Here is a 23,431-nt window from a genome sequence, read left to right on the forward strand (position 1 = left end):
AGAAATTGCGTCGCTATGAAATACTATTGTTTCTATGCATCTCCTTTTACATTGAGTAACGTTTATATGGCAACGACTGGATATTCTTTTGGGCCACGAGTTTCTCCTGTCCGATGCACTATTCCTTCTTTAACGCATCCCTCGCTCATTCACATTGACGAATTAACACAGAAATTGCGTCGCTATGAAATACTATGGGTTCTATGCAACTCCTTCTAAACTGAGTAACGTTTCTATGGAAACGACTGGATATTCTTTTGGGCGACGAGTTTCTCCTGTCCGATGCACTATTCCTTCGTTAACGCATCCCTCGCTCCCTCACATTGACGAATTAAAACAGGAATTGCGTCGCTATGAAACACTATTGGTTCTATGCATCTCCTTCTACATTGAGTAACATTTCTATGGAAACGACCGGATATTCTTTTGGGCCACGACTTTCTCCTGTCCGTTTCACTATTCCTCCTTTAACGCATCCCTCGCTTCCTCACATTGACGAATAAACACAGAAATTGTGTCGCTATGATATACTATGGGTTCTATGCATCTCCTTCTAAATTGAGTAACGTTTCTATGGAAACGACTGGATATTATTTTGGGCCACGAGTTTCTCCTCTCCGATGCACTATTCCTTCTTTAACGCATCCCTCGCTCCCTCACATTGACGAATTAAAACAGAAATTGCGTCGCTATGAAATACTATTGTTTCTATGCATCTCCTTTTACATTGAGTAACGTTTATATGGAAACGACTGGATATTCTTTTGGGCCACGAGTTTCTCCTGTCCGATTCACTATTCCTCCTTTAACGCATCCCTCGCTTCCTCACATTGACGAATTAACACAGAAATTGTGTCGCTATGATATACTATGGGTTCTATGCATCTCCTTCTAAATTGAGTAACGTTTCTACGGAAACGACTGGATATTCTTTTGAACCACGAGTTTCTCCTCTCCGATGCACTATTCCTTCTTTAACGCATCCCTCGCTCCCTCACATTGACGAATTAAAACAGAAATTGCGTCGCTATGAAATACTATTGTTTCTATGCATCTCCTTTTACATTGAGTAACGTTTATATGGAAACGACTGGATATTCTTTTGGGCCACGACTTTCTCCTCTCCGATTCACTATTCCTCCTTTAACGCATCCCTCGCTTCCTCACATTGACGAATTAACACAGAAATTTTGTCGCTATGATATACTATGGGTTCTATGCATCTCCTTCTAAATTGAGTAACGTTTCTATGGAAACGACTGGATATTCTTTTCGGCCACGAGTTTCTCCTCTCCGATGCACTATTCCTTCTTTAACGCATCCCTCGCTCCCTCACATTGACGAATTAAAACAGAAATGGCGTCGCTATGAAATACTATTGTTTCTATGCATCTCCTTTTACATTGAGTAACGTTTATATGGAAACGATTGGATATTCTTTTGGGCCACGACTTTCTCCTGTCCGATTCACTATTCCTCCTTTAACGCATCCCTCGCTTCCTCACATTGACGAATTAACACAGAAATTGTGTCGCTATGATATACTATGGGTTCTATGCATCTCCTTCTAAATTGAGTAACGTTTCTATGGAAACGACTGGATATTCTTTTGGGCCACGAGTTTCTCCTCTCCGATGCACTATTCCTTCTTTAACGCATCCCTCGCTCCCTCACATTGACGAATTAAAACAGAAATTGCGTCGCTATGAAATACTATTGTTTCTATGCATCTCCTTTTACATTGAGTAACGTTTATATGGAAACGACTGGATATTCTTTTGGGCCACGAGTTTCTCCTGTCCGATGCACTATACCTTCTTTAACGCATTCCTCGCTCATTCACATTGACGAATTAAAACAGGAATTGCGTCGCTATGAAATACTATTGTTTCTATGCATCTCCTTTTACATTGAGTAACGTTTCTATGGAAACGACTGGATATTCTTTTGGGCCACGAGTTTCTCCTGTCCGATGCACTATTCCTTCGTTAACGCATCCCTCGCTCCCTCACAATGACGAATTAAAACAGGAATTGCGTCGCTATGAAACACTATTGGTTCTATGCATCTCCTTCTACATTGAGTAACATTTCTATGGAAACGACTGGATATTCTTTTGGGCGACGAGTTTCTCCTGTCCGATGCACTATTCCTTCGTTAACGCATCCCTCGCTCCCTCACATTGACGAATTAAAGCAGGAATTGCGTCGCTATGAAACACTATTGGTTCTATGCATCTCCTTCTACATTGAGTAACATTTCTATGGAAACGACTGGATATTCTTTTGGGCCACGACTTTCTCCTGTCCGATTCACTATTCCTCCTTTAACGCATCCCTCGCTTCCTCACATTGACGAATTAACACAGAAATTGTGTCGCTATGATATACTATGGGTTCTATGCATCTCCTTCTAAATTGAGTAACGTTTCTATGGAAACGACTGGATATTCTTTTGGGCCACGAGTTTCTCCTCTCCGATGCACTATTCCTTCGTTAACGCATCCCTCGCTCCCTCACATTGACGAATTAAAACAGGAATTGCGTCGCTATGAAACACTATTGGTTCTATGCATCTCCTTCTACATTGAGTAACATTTCTATGGAAACGACTGTATATTCTTTTGGGCGACGAGTTTCTCCTGTCCGATGCACTATTCCTTCGTTAACGCATCCCTCGCTCCCTCACATTGACGAATTAAAACAGGAATTGCGTCGCTATGAAACACTATTGGTTCTATGCATCTCCTTCTACATTGAGTAACATTTCTATGGAAACGACTGGATATTCTTTTGGGCCACGACTTTCTCCTGTCCGATTCACTATTCCTCCTTTAACGCATCCCTCGCTTCCTCACATTGACGAATTAACACAAAATTGTGTCGCTATGATATACTATGGGTTCTATGCATCTCCTTCTAAATTGAGTAACGTTTCTATGGAAACGAATGGATATTCTTTTGGGCCACGAGTTTCTCCTGTCCGATGCACTATTCCTTCGTTAACGCATCCCTCGCTCCCTCACATTGACGAATTAAAACAGGAATTGCGTCGCTATGAAACACTATTGGTTCTATGCATCTCCTTCTACATTGAGTAACATTTCTATGGAAACGACTGGATATTCTTTTGGGCGACGAGTTTCTCCTGTCCGATGCACTATTCCTTCGTTAACGCATCCCTCGCTCCCTCACATTGACGAATTAAAACAGGAATTGCGTCGCTATGAAACACTATTGGTTCTATGCATCTCCTTCTACATTGAGTAACATTTCTATGGAAACGACAGGATTTTGTTCTGGGCCACGACTTTCTCCTGTCCGATTCACTATTCCTCCTTTAACGCATCCCTCGCTTCCTCACATTGTCGAATTAACACAGAAATTGTGTCGCTATGATATACTATGGGTTCTATGCATCTCCTTCTAAATTGAGTAACGTTTCTATGGAAACGACTGGATATTCTTTTGGGTCACGAGTTTCTCCTCTCCGATGCACTATTCCTTCTTTAACGCATCCCTCGCTCCCTCACATTGACGAATTAAAACAGAAATTGCGTCGCTATGAAATACTATTGTTTCTATGCATCTCCTTTTACATTGAGTAACGTTTATATGGAAACGACTGGATATTCTTTTGGGCCACGAGTTTCTCCTCTCCGATGCACTATTCCTTCGTTAACGCATCCCTCGCTCATTCACATTGACGAATTAACACAGAAATTGCGTCGCTATGAAATACTATTGTTTCTATGCATCTCCTTTTACATTGAGAAACGTTTATATGGAAACGACTGGATATTCTTTTGGGCCACGAGTTTCACCTCTCCGATGCACTATTCCTTCGTTAACGCATCCCTCGCTCCCTCACATTGACGAATTAAAACAGAAATTGCGTCGCTATGAAATACTATTGTTTCTATGCATCTCCTTTTACATTGAGTAACGTTTCTATGGAAACGACTGGATATTCTTTTGGGCGACGAGTTTCTCCTCTCCGATGCACTATTCCTTCGTTAACGCATCCCTCGCTCCCTCACATTGACGAATTAAAACAGGAATTGCGTCGCTATGAAACACTATTGGTTCTATGCATCTCCTTCTACATTGAGTAACATTTCTATGGAAACGACTGGATATTCTTTTGGGCGACGAGTTTCTCCTGTCCGATGCACTATTCCTCCTTTAACGCATCCCTCGCTTCCTCACATTGACGAATTAACACAGAAATTGTGTCGCTATGATATACTATGGGTTCTATGCATCTCCTTCTAAATTGAGTAACGTTTCTATGGAAACGACTGGATATTCTTTTGGGCCACGAGTTTCTCCTCTCCGATGCACTATTCCTTCTTTAACGCATCCCTCGCTCCCTCACATTGACGAATTAAAACACAAATTGCGTCGCTATGAAATACTATTGTTTCTATGCATCTCCTTTTACATTGAGTAACGTTTATATGGAAACGACTGGATATTCTTTTGGGCCACGAGTTTCTCCTCTCCGATGCACTAATCCTTCGTTAACGCATCCCTCGCTCATTCACATTGACGAATTAACACAGAAATTGCGTCGCTATGAAATACTATTGTTTCTATGCATCTCCTTTTACATTGAGTAACGTTTATATGGAAACGACTGGATATTCTTTTGGGCCACGAGTTTCTCCTCTCCGATGCACTATTCCTTCGTTAACGCATCCCTCGCTCCCTCACATTGACGAATTAAAACAGAAATTGCGTCGCTATGAAATACTATTGTTTCTATGCATCTCCTTTTACATTGAGTAACGTTTCTATGGAAACGACTGGATATTCTTTTGGGCGACAAGTTTCTCCTGTCCGATGCACTATTCCTTCGTTAACGCATCCCTCGCTCCCTCACATTGACGAATTAAAACAGGAATTGCGTCGCTATGAAACACTATTGGTTCTATGCATCTACTTCTACATTGAGTAACATTTCTATGGAAACGACAGGATTTTGTTCTGGGCCACGACTTTCTCCTGTCCGATTCACTATTCCTCCTTTAACGCATCCCTCGCTTCCTCACATTGACGAATTAACACAGAAATTGTGTCGCTATGATATACTATGGGTTCTATGCATCTCCTTCTAAATTGAGTAACGTTTCTATGGAAACGACTGGATATTCTTTTGGGCCACGAGTTTCTCCTCTCCGATGCACTATTCCTTCTTTAACGCATCCCTCGCTCCCTCACATTGACGAATTAAAACAGAAATTGCGTCGCTATGAAATACTATTGTTTCTATGCATCTCCTTTTACATTGAGTAACGTTTATATGGAAACGACTGGATATTCTTTTGGGCCACGAGTTTCTCCTGTCCGATGCACTATTCCTTCTTTAACGCATCCCTCGCTCATTCACATTGATGAATTAACACAGAAATTGCGTCGCTATGAAATACTATGGGTTCTATGCATCTCCTTCTAATCTGAGTAACGTTTCTATGGAAACGACTGGATATTCTTTTGGGCGACGAGTTTCTCCTGTCCGATGCACTATTCCTTCGTTAACGCATCCCTCGCTCCCTCACATTGACGATTTAAAACAGGAATTGCGTCGCTATGAAACACTATTGGTTCTATGCATCTCCTTCTACATTGAGTAACATTTCTATGGAAACGACTGGATATTCTTTTGGGCCACGACTTTCTCCTGTCCGATTCACTATTCCTCCTTTAACGCATCCCTCGCTTCCTCACATTGACGAATTAACACAGAAATTGTGTCGCTATGATATACTATGGGTTCTATGCATCTCCTTCTAAATTGAGTAACGTTTCTATGGAAACGACTGGATATTCTTTTGGGCCACGAGTTTCTCCTCTCCGATGCACTATTCCTTCTTTAACGCATCCCTCGCTCCCTCACATTGACGAATTAAAACAGAAATTGCGTCGCTATGAAATACTATTGTTTCTATGCATCTCCTTTTACATTGAGTAACGTTTATATGGAAACGACTGGATATTCTTTTGGGCCACGAGTTTCTCCTGTCCGATGCACTATTCCTTCTTTAACGCATCCCTCGCTCATTCACATTGACGAATTAACACAGAAATTGCGTCGCTATGAAATACTATGGGTTCTATGCATCTCCTTCTAAACTGAGTAACGTTTCTATGGAAACGACTGGATATTCTTTTGGGCGACGAGTTTCTCCTGTCCGATGCACTATTCCTTCGTTAACGCATCCCTCGCTCCCTCACATTGACGAATTAAAACAGGAATTGCGTCGCTATGAAACACTATTGGTTCTATGCATCTCCTTCTACATTGAGTAACATTTCTATGGAAACGACTGGATATTCTTTTGGGCGACGAGTTTCTCCTGTCCGATGCACTATTCCTTCGTTAACGCATCCCTCGCTTCCTCACATTGACGAATTAACACAGAAATTGTGTCGCTATGATATACTATGGGTTCTATGCATCTCCTTCTAAATTGAGTAACGTTTCTATGGAAACGACTGGATATTCTTTTGGGCCACGAGTTTCTCCTCTCCGATGCACTATTCCTTCTTTAACGCATCCCTCGCTCCCTCACATTGACGAATTAAAACAGAAATTGCGTCGCTATGAAATACTATTGTTTCTATGCATCTCCTTTTACATTGAGTAACGTTTATATGGAAACGACTGGATATTCTTTTGGGCGACGAGTTTCTCCTGTCCGATGCACTATTCCTTCGTTAACGCATCCCTCGCTCCCTCACATTGACGAATTAAAACAGGAATTGCGTCGCTATGAAACACTATTGGTTCTATGCATCTCCTTCTACATTGAGTAACATTTCTATGGAAACGACTGGATATTCTTTTGGGCCACGAGTTTCTCCTGTCCGATGCACTATTCCTTCGTTAACGCATCCCTCGCTTCCTCACATTGACGAATTAACACAGAAATTGTGTCGCTATGATATACTATGGGTTCTATGCATCTCCTTCTAAATTGAGTAACGTTTCTATGGAAACGACTGGATATTCTTTTGGGCCACGAGTTTCTCCTCTCCGATGCACTATTCCTTCTTTAACGCATCCCTCGCTCCCTCACATTGACGAATTAAAACAGAAATTGCGTCGCTATGAAATACTATTGTTTCTATGCATCTCCTTTTACATTGAGTAACGTTTATATGGAAACGACTGGATATTCTTTTGGGCCACGAGTTTCTCCTGTCCGATGCACTATTCCTTCGTTAACGCATCCCTCGCTCCCTCACATTGACGAATTAAAACAGGAATTGCGTCGCTATGAAACACTATTGGTTCTATGCATCTCCTTCTACATTGAGTAACATTTCTATGGAAACGACTGGATATTCTTTTGGGCGACGAGTTTCTCCTGTCCGATGCACTATTCCTTCGTTAACGCATCCCTCGCTTCCTCACATTGACGAATTAACACAGAAATTGTGTCGCTATGATATACTATGGGTTCTATGCATCTCCTTCTAAACTGAGTAGCGTTTCTATGGAAACGACTGGATATTCTTTTGGGCGACGAGTTTCTCCTGTCCGATGCACTATTCCTTCGTTAACGCATCCCTCGCTCCCTCACATTGACGAATTAAAACAGGAATTGCCTCGCTATGAAACACTATTGGTTCTATGCATCTCCTTCTACATTGAGTAACATTTCTATGGAAACGACTGGATATTCTTTTGGGCCACGAGTTTCTCCTCTCCGATGCACTATTCCTTCTTTAACGCATCCCTCGCTTCCTCACATTGACGAATTAACACAGAAATTGTGTCGCTATGATATACTATGGGTTCTATGCATCTCCTTCTAAACTGAGTAACGTTTCTATGGAAACGACTGGATATTCTTTTGGGCGACGAGTTTCTCCTGTCCGATGCACTATTCCTTCGTTAACGCATCCCTCGCTCCCTCACATTGACGAATTAAAACAGGAATTGCGTCGCTATGAAACACTATTAGTTCTATGCATCTCCTTCTACATTGAGTAACATTTCTATGGAAACGACTGGATATTCTTTTGGGCCACGACTTTCTCCAGTCCGATGCACTATTCCTTCGTTAACGCATCCCTCGCTTCCTCACATTGACGAATTAACACAGAAATTGTGTCGCTATGATATACTATGGGTTCTATGCATCTCCTTCTAAATTGAGTAACGTTTCTATGGAAACGACTGGATATTCTTTTGGGCCACGAGTTTCTCCTCTCCGATGCACTATTCCTTCTTTAACGCATCCCTCGCTCCCTCACATTGACGAATTAAAACAGAAATTGCGTCGCTATGAAATACTATTGTTTCTATGCATCTCCTTTTACATTGAGTAACGTTTCTATGGAAACGACTGGATATTCTTTTGGGCCACGAGTTTCTCCTGTCCGATGCACTATTCCTTCGTTAACGCATCCCTCGCTCCCTCACATTGACGAATTAAAACAGGAATTGCGTCGCTATGAAACACTATTGGTTCTATGCATCTCCTTCTACATTGAGTAACATTTCTATGGAAACGACTGGATATTCTTTTGGGCGACGAGTATCTCCTGTCCGATGCACTATTCCTTCGTTAACGCATCCCTCGCTCCCTCACATTGACGAATTAAAACAGGAATTGCGTCGCTATGAAACACTATTGGTTCTATGCATCTCCTTCTACATTGAGTAACATTTCTATGGAAACGACTGGATATTCTTTTGGGCCACGACTTTCTCCTGTCCGATTCACTATTCCTCCTTTAACGCATCCCTCGCTTCCTCACATTGACGAATTAACACAGAAATTGTGTCGCTATGATATACTATGGGTTATATGCATCTCCTTCTAAATTGAGTAACGTTTCTATGGAAACGACTGGATATTCTTTTGGGCCACGAGTTTCTCCTCTCTGATGCACTATTCCTTCGTAAACGCATCCCTCGCTCCCTCACATTGACGAATTAAAACAGGAATTGCGTCGCTATGAAACACTATTGGTTCTATGCATCTCCTTCTACATTGAGTAACATTTCTATGGAAACGACTGGATATTCTTTTGGGCGACGAGTTTCTCCTGTCCGATGCACTATTCCTTCGTTAACGCATCCCTCGCTCCCTCACATTGCCGAATTAAAACAGGAATTGCGTCGCTATGAAACACTATTGTTTCTATGCATCTCCTTTTACATTGAGTAACATTTCTATGGAGACGACTGGATATTCTTTTGGCCACGAGTTTCTCCTGTCCGATGCACTATTCCTTCTTTAACGCATCCCTCGCTCATTCACATTGACGAATTAACACAGAAATTGCGTCGCTATGAAATACTATGGGTTCTATGCATCTCCTTCTAAACTGAGTAACGTTTCTATGGAAACGACTGGATATTCTTTTGGGCGACGAGTTTCTCCTGTCCGATGCACTATTCCTTCGTTAACGCATCCCTCGCTCCCTCACATTGACGAATTAAAACAGAAATTGCGTCGCTATGAAACACTATTGTTTCTATGCATCTCCTTTTACATTGAGTAACATTTCTATGGAAACGACTGGATATTCTTTTGGGCGACGAGTTTCTCCTGTCCGATGCACTATTCCTTCGTTAACGCATCCCTCGCTCCCTCACATTGACGAATTAAAACAGGAATTGCGTCGCTATGAAACACTATTGTTTCTATGCATCTGCTTTTACATTGAGTAACATTTCTATGGAAACGACTGGATATTCTTTTGGGCGACGAGTTTCTCCTGTCCGATGCACTATTCCTTCGTTAACGCATCCCTCGCTCCCTCACATTGACGAATTAAAACAGGAATTGCGTCGCTATGAAACACTATTGTTTCTATGCATCTCCTTTTACATTGAGTAACATTTCTATGGAAACGACTGGATATTCTTTTGGGCGACGAGTTTCTCCTGTCCGATGCACTATTCCTTCGTTAACGCATCCCTCGCTCCCTCACATTGACGAATTAAAACAGGAATTGCGTCGCTATGAAACACTATTGTTTCTATGCATCTCCTTTTACATTGAGTAACATTTCTATGGAAACGACTGGATATTCATTTGGGCCACGACTTTCTCCTGTCCGATTCACTATTCCTCCTTTAACGCATCCCTCGCTTCCTCACATTGACGAATTAACACAGAAATTGTGTCGCTATGATATACTATGGGTTCTATGCATCTCCTTCTACATTGAGTAACATTTCTATGGAAACGACTGGATATACTTTTGGGCCACGACTTTCTCCTGTCCGATTCACTATTCCTCCTTTAACGCATCCCTCGCTTCCTCACATTGACGAATTAACACAGAAATTGTGTCGCTATGATATACTATGGGTTCTATGCATCTCCTTCTACATTGAGTAACATTTCTATGGAAACGACTGGATATTCTTTTGGGCCACGACTTTCTCCTGTCCGATTCACTATTCCTCCTTTAACGCATCCCTCGCTTCCTCACATTGACGAATTAACACAGAAATTGTGTCGCTATGATATACTATGGGTTCTATGCATCTCCTTCTACATTGAGTAACATTTCTATGGAAACGACTGGATATTCTTTTGGGCCACGACTTTCTCCTGTCCGATTCACTATTCCTCCTTTAACGCATCCCTCGCTTCCTCACATTGACGAATTAACACAGAAATTGTGTCGCTATGATATACTATGGGTTCTATGCATCTCCTTCAACATTGAGTAACATTTCTATGGAAACGACTGGATATTCTTTTGGGCCACGACTTTCTCCTGTCCGATTCACTATTCCTCCTTTAACGCATCCCTCGCTTCCTCACATTGACGAATTAACACAGAAATTGTGTCGCTATGATATACTATGGGTTCTATGCATCTCCTTCTACATTGAGTAACATTTCTATGGAAACGACTGGATATTCTTTTGGGCCACGACTTTCTCCTGTCCGATTCACTATTCCTCCTTTAACGCATCCCTCGCTTCCTCACATTGACGAATTAACACAGAAATTGTGTCGCTATGATATACTATGGGTTCTAGGCATCTCCTTCTACATTGAGTAACATTTCTATGGAAACGACTGGATATTCTTTTGGGCCACGGCATTCTCCTGTCCGATTCACTATTCCTCCTTTAACGCATCCCTCGCTTCCTCACATTGACGAATTAACACAGAAATTGTGTCGCTATGATATACTATGGGTTCTATGCATCTCCTTCTACATTGAGTAACATTTCTATGGAAACGACTGGATATTCTTTTGGGCCACGACTTTCTCCTGTCCGATTCACTATTCCTCCATTAACGCATCCCTCGCTTCCTAACATTGACGAATTAACACAGAAATTGTGTCGCTATGATATACTATGGGTTCTATGCATCTCCTTCTACATTGAGTAACATTTCTATGGAAACGACTGGATATTCTTTTGGGCCACGACTTTCTCCTGTCCGATTCACTATTCCTCCTTTAACGCATCCCTCGCTTCCTCACATTGACGAATTAACACAGAAATTGTGTCGCTATGATATACTATGGGTTCTATGCATCTCCTTCTAAATTGAGTAACGTTTCTATGGAAACGACTGGATATTCTTTTGGGCCACGAGTTTCTCCTCTCTGATGCACTATTCCTTCTTTAACGCATCCCTCGCTCCCTCACATTGACGAATTAAAACAGAAATTGCGTCGCTATGAAATACTATTGTTTCTATGCATCTCCTTTTACATTGAGTAACGTTTATATGGAAACGACTGGATATTCTTTTGGGCCACGAGTTTCTCCTGTCCGATGCACTATTCCTTCTTTAACGCATCCCTCGCTCATTCACATTGACGAATTAACACAGAAATTGCGTCGCTATGAAATACTATGGGTTCTATGCATCTCCTTCTAAACTGAGTAACGTTTCTATGGAAACGACTGGATATTCTTTTGGGCGACGAGTTTCTCCTGTCCGATGCACTATTCCTTCGTTAACGCATCCCTCGCTCCCTCACATTGACGAATTAAAACAGGAATTGCGTCGCTATGAAACACTATTGGTTCTATGCATCTCCTTCTACATTGAGTAACGTTTATATGGAAACGACTGGATATTCTTTTGGGCCACGAGTTTCTCCTGTCCGATGCACTATTCCTTCGTTAACGCATCCCTCGCTCCCTCACATTGACGAATTAAAACAGGAATTGCGTCGCTATGAAACACTATTGGTTCTATGCATCTCCTTCTACATTGAGTAACATTTCTATGGAAACGACTGGATATTCTTTTGGGCGACGAGTTTCTCCTGTCCGATGCACTATTCCTTCGTTAACGCATCCCTCGCTCCCTCACATTGACGAATTAAAACAGGAATTGCGTCGCTATGAAACACTATTGGTTCTATGCATCTCCTTCTACATTGAGTAACGTTTATATGGAAACGACTGGATATTCTTTTGGGCCACGAGTTTCTCCTGTCCGATGCACTATTCCTTCTTTAACGCATCCCTCGCTTCCTCACATTGACGAATTAAAACAGAAATGGCGTCGCTATGAAATACTATTGTTTCTATGCATCTCCTTCTACATTGAGTAACATTTCTATGGAAAGGACTGGATATTCTTTTGGGCCACGACTTTCTCCTGTCCGATTCACTATTCCTCCTTTAAGGCATCCCTCGCTCCCTCACATTGATGAATTAAAACAGAAATTGCGTCGCTATGAAATACTATTGTTTCTATGCATCTCCTTCTACATTGAGTAACGTTTCTATGGAAACGACTGGATATTCTTTTGGGCCACGAGTTTCTCCTGTCCGATGCACTATTCCTTCGTTAACGCATCCCTCGCTCCCTCACATTGACGAATTAAAACAGAAAATGCGTCGCTATGAAATACTATTGTTTCTATGCATCTCCTTCTACATTGAGTAACATTTCTATGGAAACGACTGGATATTCTTTTGGGCCACGACTTTCTCCTGTCCGATTCACTATTCCTCCTTTAACGCATCCCTCGCTTCCTCACATTGACGAATTAACACAGAAATTGTGTCGCTATGATATACTATGGGTTCTATGCATCTCCTTCTAAATTGAGTAACGTTTCTATGGAAACGACTGGATATTCTTTTGGGCCACGAGTTTCTCCTCTCCGATGCACTATTCCTTCTTTAACGCATCCCTCGCTCCCTCACATTGACGAATTAACACAGAAATTGCGTCGCTATGAAATACTATTGTTTCTATGCATCTCCTTTTACATTGAGTAACGTTTATATGGAAACGACTGGATATTCTTTTGGGCCACGAGTTTCTCCTGTCCGATGCACTATTCCTTCTTTAACGCATCCCTCACTCATTCACATTGACGAATTAACACAGAAATTGCGTCGCTATGAAATACTATTGTTTCTATGCATCTCCTTTTACATTGAGTAACGTTTCTATGGAAACGACTGGATATTCTTTTGGGCCACGAGTTTCTCCTGTCCGATGCACTATTCCTTCTTTAACGCATCCCTCACTCATTCACATTGACGAATTAACACAGAAATTGCGTCGCTATGAAATACTATGGGTTCTATGCATCTCCTTCTAAACTGAGTAACGTTTCTATGGAAACGACTGGATATTCTTTTGGGCGACGAGTTTCTCCTGTCCGATGCACTATTCCTTCGTTAACGCATCCCTCGCTCCCTCACATTGACGAATTAAAACAGGAATTGCGTCGCTATGAAACACTATTGGTTCTATGCATCTCCTTCTACATTGAGTAACATTTCTATGGAAACGACTGGATATTCTTTTGGGCAACGAGTTTCTCCATTCCGATGCACTATTCCTCCTTTAACGCATCCCTCGCTCCCTCACATTGATGAATTAAAACAGGAATTGCGTCGCTATGAAACACTGTTGGTTCTATGCATCTCCTTCTACATTGAGTAACATTTCTATGGAAACGACTGGATATACTTTTGGGACACAAGTTTCTCCTGTCCGATGCACTATTCCTCCTTTAACGCATCCCTCGCTTCCTCACATTGACGAATTAACACAGAAATTGTGTCGCTATGATATACTATGGGTTCTATGCATCTCCTTCTAAATTGAGTAACGTTTCTATGGAAACGACTGGATATTCTTTTGGGCCACGAGTTTCTCCTCTCCGATGCACTATTCCTTCTTTAACGCATCCCTCGCTCCCTCACATTGACGAATTAAAACAGAAATTGCGTCGCTATGAAATACTATTGTTTCTATGCATCTCCTTTTACATTGAGTAACGTTTATATGGAAACGACTGGATATTCTTTTGGGCCACGAGTTTCTCCTGTCCGATGCACTATTCCTTCTTTAACGCATCCCTCGCTCATTCACATTGACGAATTAACACAGAAATTGCGTCGCTATGAAATACTATGGGTTCTATGCATCTCCTTCTAAACTGAGTAACGTTTCTATGGAAACGACTGGATAGTCTTTTGGGCGACGAGTTTCTCCTGTCCGATGCACTATTCCTTCGTTAACGCATCCCTCGCTCCCTCACATTGACGAATTAACACAGAAATTGTGTCGCTATGATATACTATGGGTCTATGCATCTCCTTCTACATTGAGTAACATTTCTATGGAAACGACTGGATATTCTTTTGGGCCACGACTTTCTCCTGTCCGATTCACTATTCCTCCTTTAACGCATCCCTCGCTTCCTCACATTGACGAATTAACACAGAAATTGTGTCGCTATGATATACTATGGGTTCAATGCATCTCCTTCTACATTGAGTAACATTTCTATGGAAACGACTGGATATTCTTTTGGGCCACGACTTTCTCCTGTCCGATTCACTATTCCTCCTTTAACGCATCCCTCGCTTCCTCACATTGACGAATTAACACAGAAATTGTGTCGTATGATATACTATGGGTTCTATGCATCTCCTTATACATTGAGTAACATTTCTATGGAAACGACTGGATATTCTTTTGGGCCACGACTTTCTCCTGTCCGATTCACTATTCCTCCTTTAACGCATCCCTCGCTTCCTCACATTGACGAATTAACACAGAAATTGTGTCGCTATGATATACTATGGGTTCTATGCATCTCCTTCTACATTGAGTAACATTTCTATGGAATCGACTGGATATTCTTTTGGGCCACGACTTTCTCCTGTCCGATTCACTATTCCTCCTTTAACGCATCCCTCGCTTCCTCACATTGACGAATTAACACAGAAATTGTGTCGCTATGATATACTATGGGTTCTATGCATCTCCTTCTACATTGAGTAACATTTCTATGGAAACGACTGGATATTCTTTTGGGCCACGACTTTCTCCTGTCCGATTCACTATTCCTCCTTTAACGCATCCCTCGCTTCCTCACATTGACGAATTAACACAGAAATTGTGTCGCTATGATATACTATGGGTTCTATGCATCTCCTTCTACATTGAGTAACATTTCTATGGAAACGACTGGATATTCTTTTGGGCCACGACTTTCTCCTGTCCGATTCACTATTCCTCCTTTAACGCATCCCTCGCTTCCTCACATTGACGAATTAACACAGAAATTGTGTCGCTATGATATACTATGGGTTCTATGCATCTCCTTCTAAATTGAGTAACGTTTCTATGGAAACGACTGGATATTCTTTTGGGCCACGAGTTGCTCCTCTCCGATGCACTATTCCTTCTTTAACGCATCCCTCGCTCCCTCACATTGACGAATTAAAACAGAAATTGCGTCGCTATGAAATACTATTGTTTCTATGCATCTCCTTTTACATTGAATAACGTTTATATGGAAACGACTGGATATTCTTTTGGGCCACGAGTTTCTCCTGTCCGATGCACTATTCCTTCTTTAACGCATCCCTCGCTCATTCACATTGACGAATTAACACAGAAATTGCGTCGCTATGAAATACTATGGGTTCTATGCATCTCCTTCTAAACTGAGTAACGTTTCTATGGAGCGACTGGATATTCTTTTGGGCGACGAGTTTCTCCTGTCCGATGCACTATTCCTTCGTTAACGCATCCCTCGCTCATTCACATTGACGAATTAAAACAGGAATTGCGTCGCTATGAAACACTATTGGTTCTATGCATCTCCTTCTACATTGAGTAACGTTTATATGGAAACGACTGGATATTCTTTTGGGCCACGAGTTTCTCCTGTCCGATGCACTATTCCTTCGTTAACGCATCCCTCGCTCCCTCACATTGACGAATTAAAACAGGAATTGCGTCGCTATGAAACACTATTGGTTCTATGCATCTCCTTCTACATTGAGTAACATTTCTATGGAAACGACTGGATATTCTTTTGGGCGACGAGTTTCTCCTGTCCGATGCACTATTCCTTCGTTAACGCATCCCTCGCTCCCTCACATTGACGAATTAAAACAGGAATTGCGTCGCTATGAAACACTATTGGTTCTATGCATCTCCATCTACATTGAGTAACATTTCTATGGAAACGACTGGATATTCTTTTGGGCCACGACTTTCTCCTGTCCGATTCACTATTCCTCCTTTAACGCATCCCTCGCTTCCTCACATTGACGAATTAACACAGAAATTGTGTCGCTATGATATACTATGGGTTCTATGCATCTCCTTCTAAATTGAGTAACGTTTCTATGGAAACGACTGGATATTCTTTTGGGCCACGAGTTTCTCCTCTCCGATGCACTATTCCTTCTTTAACGCATCCCTCGCTCCCTCACATTGACGAATTAAAACAGAAATTGCGTCGCTATGAAATACTATTGTTTCTATGCATCTCCTTTTACATTGAGTAACGTTTATATGGAAACGACTGGATATTCTTTTGGGCCACGAGTTTCTCCTGTCCGATGCACTATTCCTTCTTTAACGCATCCCTCGCTCATTCACATTGACGAATTAACACAGAAATTGCGTCGCTATGAAATACTATGGGTTCTATGCATCTCCTTCTAAACTGAGTAACGTTTCTATGGAAACGACTGGATATTCTTTTGGGCGACGAGTTTCTCCTGTCCGATGCACTATTCCTTCGTTAACGCATCCCTCGCTCCCTCACATTGACGAATTAAAACAGGAATTGCGTCGCTATGAAACACTATTGGTTCTATGCATCTCCTTCTACATTGAGTAACGTTTATATGGAAACGACTGGATATTCTTTTGGGCCACGAGTTTCTCCTGTCCGATGCACTATTCCTTCTTTAACGCATCCCTCGCTTCGTCACATTGACGAATTAAAACAGAAATGGCGTCGCTATGAAATACTATTGTTTCTATGCATCTCCTTCTACATTGAGTAACATTTCTATGGAAACGACTGGATATTCTTTTGGGCCACGACTTTCTCCTGTCCGATTCACTATTCCTCCTTTAAGGCATCCCTCGCTCCCTCACATTGACGAATTAAAACAGAAATTGCGTCGCAATGAAATACTATTGTTTCTATGCATCTCCTTCTACATTGAGTAACGTTTCTATGGAAACGACTGGATATTCTTTTGGGCCACGAGTTTCTCCTGTCCGATGCACTATTCCTTCGTTAACGCATCCCTCGCTCCCCCACATTGACGAATTAAAACAGAAATTGCGTCGCTATGAAATACTATTGTTTCTATGCATCTCCTTCTACATTGAGTAACATTTCTATGGAAACGACTGGATATTCTTTTGGGCCACGACTTTCTCCTGTCCGATTCACTATTCCTCCTTTAACGCATCCCTCGCTTCCTCACATTGACGAATTAACACAGAAATTGTGTCGCTATGATATACTATGGGTTCTATGCATCTCCTTCTAAATTGAGTAACGTTTCTATGGAAACGACGGGATATTCTTTTGGGCCACGAGTTTCTCCTGTCCGATGCACTATTCCTTCTTTAACGCATCCCTCGCTCCCTCACATTGACGAATTAACACAGAAATTGCGTCGCTATGAAATACTATTGTTTCTATGCATCTCCTTTTACATTGAGTAACGTTTATATGGAAACGACTGGATATTCTTTTGGGCCACGAGTTTCTCCTGTCCGATGCACTATTCCTTCTTTAACGCATCCCTCACTCATTCACATTGACGAATTAACACAGAAATTGCGTCGCTATGAAATACTATGGGTTCTATGCATCTCCTTCTAAACTGAGTAACGTTTCTATGGAAACGACTGGATATTCTTTTGGGCGACGAGTTTCTCCTGTCCGATGCACTATTCCTTCGTTAACGCATCCCTCGCTCCCTCACATTGACGAATTAAAACAGGAATTGCGTCGCTATGAAACACTATTGGTTCTATGCATCTCCTTCTACATTGAGTAACATTTCTATGGAAACGACTGGATATTCTTTTGGGCCACGACTTTCTCCTGTCCGATTCACTATTCCTCCTTTAACGCATCCCTCGCTTCCTCACATTGACGAATTAACACAGAAATTGTGTCGCTATGATATACTACGGGTTCTATGCATCTCCTTCTAAATTGAGTAACGTTTCTATGGAAACGATTGGATATTCTTTTGGGCCACGAGTTTCTCCTGTCCGATGCACTTTTCCTTCTTTAACGCATCCCTCGCTCCCTCACATTGACGAATTAACACAGAAATTGCGTCGCTATGAAATACTATTGTTTCTATGCATCTCCTTTTACATTGAGTAACGTTTATATGGAAACGACTGGATATTCTTTTGGGCCACGAGTTTCTCCTGTCCGATGCACTACTCCTTCTTTAACGCATCCCTCACTCATTCACATTGACGAATTAACACAGAAATTGCGTCGCTATGAAATACTATGGGTTCTATGCATCTCCTTCTAAACTGAGTAACGTTTCTATGGAAACGACTGGATATTCTTTTGGGCGACGAGTTTCTCCTGTCCGATGCACTATTCCTTCGTTAACGCATCCCTCGCTCCCTCACATTGACGAATTAAAACAGGAATTGCGTCGCTATGAAACACTATTGGTTCTATGCATCTCCTTCTACATTGAGTAACATTTCTATGGAAACGACTGGATATTCTTTTGGGCGACGAGTTTCTCCTGTCCGATGCACTATTCCTCCTTTAACGCATCCCTCGCTCCCTCACATTGATGAATTAAAACAGGAATTGCGTCGCTATGAAACACTATTGGTTCTATGCATCTCCTTCTACATTGAGTAACATTTCTATGGAAACGACTGGATATACTTTTGGGACACAAGTTTCTCCTGTCCGATGCACTATTCCTCCTTTAACGCATCCCTCGCTTCCTCACATTGACGAATTAACACAGAAATTGTGTCGCTATGATATACTATGGGTTCTATGCATCTCCTTCTAAATTGAGTAACGTTTCTATGGAAACGGCTGGATATTCTTTTGGGCCACGAGTTTCTCCTCTCCGATGCACTATTCCTTCTTTAACGCATCCCTCGCTCCCTCACATTGACGAATTAAAACAGAAATTGCGTCGCTATGAAATACTATTGTTTCTATGCATCTCCTTTTACATTGAGTAACGTTTATATGGAAACGACTGGATATTCTTTTGGGCCACGAGTTTCTCCTGTCCGATGCACTATTCCTTCTTTAACGCATCCCTCGCTCATTCACATTGACGAATTAACACAGAAATTGCGTCGCTATGAAATACTATGGGTTCTATGCATCTCCTTCTAAACTGAGTAACGTTTCTATGGAAACGACTGGATATTCTTTTGGGCGACGAGTTTCTCCTGTCCGATGCACTATTCCTTCGTTAACGCATCCCTCGCTCCCTCACATTGACGAATTAAAACAGGAATTGCGTCGCTATGAAACACTATTGGTTCTATGCATCTCCTTCCACATTGAGTAACGTTTATATGGAAACGACTGGATATTCTTTTGGGCCACGAGTTTCTCCTGCCCGATGCACTATTCCTCCTTTAACGCATCCCTCGCTCCCTCACATTGATGAATTAACACAGAAATTGCGTCGCTATGAAATACTATGGCTTCAATGCATCTCCTTCTAAATTGAGTAACGTTTCTATGGAAACGACTGGATATTCTTTTGGGCCACGAGTTTCTCCTGTCCGATGCACTATTCCTTCTTTAACGCATCCCTCGCTCCCTCACATTGACGAATTAAAACAGAAATTGCGTCGCTATGAAATACTATTGTTTCTATGCATCTCCTTTTACATTGAGTAACGTTTATATGGAAACGACTGGATATTCTTTTGGGCCACGAGTTTCTCCTGTCCGATGCACTATTCCTCCTTTAACGCATCCCTCGCTCCCTCACATTGATGAATTAACACAGACATTGCGTCGCTATGAAATACTATGGGTTCTATGCATCTCCTTCTACATTGTGTAACGTTCCTATGTAAACGACTGTATATTCTTTTTGGCCACGAGTTTCTCCTGTCCGATGCACTATTCCTCCTTTAACGCATCTCTCGCTCCCTCACATTGACGAATTAACACAGAAATTGCGTTGCTATGAGATACTATGGGATCTATGACTTCTCCTTCTAGATTGAGTAACGTTTCTATGGAAACGATTGGATATTCTTTTGGCCACGAGTTTCTCCTGTGCGATGCACTATTCCATCTTTAACGCATCCCTCGCTCCCTCACATTGACGAATTAACACAGAAATTGCGTCGCTATGAAATACTATGGGTTCTATGCATCTCCTTCTAAACTGAGTAACGTTTCTATGGAAACGACTGGATGTTCTTTTGGGCGACGAGTTTCTCCTGTCCGTTGCACTATTCCTTCGTTAACGCATCCCTCGCTCCCTCACATTGACGAATTAAAACAGGAATTGCGTCGCTATGAAACACTATTGGTTCTATGCATCTCCTTCTACATTGAGTAACATTTCTATGGAAACGACTGGATATTCTTTTGGGCCACGACTTTCTCCTGTCCGATTCACTATTCCTCCTTTAACGCATCCCTCGCTTCCTCACATTGACGAATTAACACAGAAATTGTGTCGCTATGATATACTACGGGTTCTATGCATCTCCTTCTAAATTGAGTAACGTTTCTATGGAAACGATTGGATATTCTTTTGGGCCACGAGTTTCTCCTGTCCGATGCACTTTCAGTTCTTTAACGCATCCCTCGCTCCCTCACATTGACGAATTAACACAGAAATTGCGTCGCTATGAAATACTATTGTTTCTATGCATCTCCTTTTACATTGAGTAACGTTTATATGGAAACGACTGGATATTCTTTTGGGCCACGAGTTTCTCCTGTCCGATGCACTACTCCTTCTTTAACGCATCCCTCACTCATTCACATTGACGAATTAACACAGAAATTGCGTCGCTATGAAATACTATGGGTTCTATGCATCTCCTTCTAAACTGAGTAACGTTTCTATGGAAACGACTGGATATTCTTTTGGGCGACGAGTTTCTCCTGTCCGATGCACTATTCCTTCGTTAACGCATCCCTCGCTCCCTCACATTGACGAATTAAAACAGGAATTGCGTCGCTATGAAACACTATTGGTTCTATGCATCTCCTTCTACATTGAGTAACATTTCTATGGAAACGACTGGATATTCTTTTGGGCGACGAGTTTCTCCTGTCCGATGCACTATTCCTCCTTTAACGCATCCCTCGCTCCCTCACATTGATGAATTAAAACAGGAATTGCGTCGCTATGAAACACTATTGGTTCTATGCATCTCCTTCTACATTGAGTAACATTTCTATGGAAACGACTGGATATACTTTTGGGACACAAGTTTCTCCTGTCCGATGCACTATTCCTCCTTTAACGCATCCCTCGCTTCCTCACATTGACGAATTAACACAGAAATTGTGTCGCTATGATATACTATGGGTTCTATGCATCTCCTTCTAAATTGAGTAACGTTTCTATGGAAACGGCTGGATATTCTTTTGGGCCACGAGTTTCTCCTCTCCGATGCACTATTCCTTCTTTAACGCATCCCTCGCTCCCTCACATTGACGAATTAAAACAGAAATTGCGTCGCTATGAAATACTATTGTTTCTATGCATCTCCTTTTACATTGAGTAACGTTTATATGGAAACGACTGGATATTCTTTTGGGCCACGAGTTTCTCCTGTCCGATGCACTATTCCTTCTTTAACGCATCCCTCGCTCATTCACATTGACGAATTAACACAGAAATTGCGTCGCTATGAAATACTATGGGTTCTATGCATCTCCTTCTAAACTGAGTAACGTTTCTATGGAAACGACTGGATATTCTTTTGGGCGACGAGTTTCTCCTGTCCGATGCACTATTCCTTCGTTAACGCATCCCTCGCTCCCTCACATTGACGAATTAAAACAGGAATTGCGTCGCTATGAAACACTATTGGTTCTATGCATCTCCTTCCACATTGAGTAACGTTTATATGGAAACGACTGGATATTCTTTTGGGCCACGAGTTTCTCCTGCCCGATGCACTATTCCTCCTTTAACGCATCCCTCGCTCCCTCACATTGATGAATTAACACAGAAATTGCGTCGCTATGAAATACTATGGCTTCAATGCATCTCCTTCTAAATTGAGTAACGTTTCTATGGAAACGACTGGATATTCTTTTGGGCCACGAGTTTCTCCTGTCCGATGCACTATTCCTTCTTTAACGCATCCCTCGCTCCCTCACATTGACGAATTAAAACAGAAATTGCGTCGCTATGAAATACTATTGTTTCTATGCATCTCCTTTTACATTGAGTAACGTTTATATGGAAACGACTGGATATTCTTTTGGGCCACGAGTTTCTCCTGTCCGATGCACTATTCCTCCTTTAACGCATCCCTCGCTCCCTCACATTGATGAATTAACACAGACATTGCGTCGCTATGAAATACTATGGGTTCTATGCATCTCCTTCTACATTGTGTAACGTTCCTATGTAAACGACTGTATATTCTTTTTGGCCACGAGTTTCTCCTGTCCGATGCACTATTCCTCCTTTAACGCATCTCTCGCTCCCTCACATTGACGAATTAACACAGAAATTGCGTTGCTATGAGATACTATGGGATCTATGACTTCTCCTTCTAGATTGAGTAACGTTTCTATGGAAACGATTGGATATTCTTTTGGGCGACGAGTTTCTCCTGTCCGGTGCACTATTCCTTCGTTAACGCATCCCTCGCTCCCTCACATTGACGAATTAAAACAGGAATTGCGTCGCTATGAAACACTATTGGTTCTATGCATCTCCTTCTACATTGAGTAACATTTCTATGGAAACGACTGGATATTCTTTTGGGCCACGACTTTCTCCTGTCCGATTCACTATTCCTCCTTTAACGCATCCCTCGCTTCCTCACATTGACGAATTAACACAGAAATTGTGTCGCTATGATATACTATGGGTTCTATGCATCTCCTTCTAAATTGAGTAACGTTTCTATGGAAACGACTGGATATTCTTTTGGGCCACGAGTTTTTCCTGTCCG

This window comes from Schistocerca piceifrons, chromosome 4 (assembly GCF_021461385.2).
Source record: "Schistocerca piceifrons isolate TAMUIC-IGC-003096 chromosome 4, iqSchPice1.1, whole genome shotgun sequence".
NCBI classification, from domain to species: Eukaryota; Metazoa; Arthropoda; class Insecta; order Orthoptera; family Acrididae; genus Schistocerca; species Schistocerca piceifrons.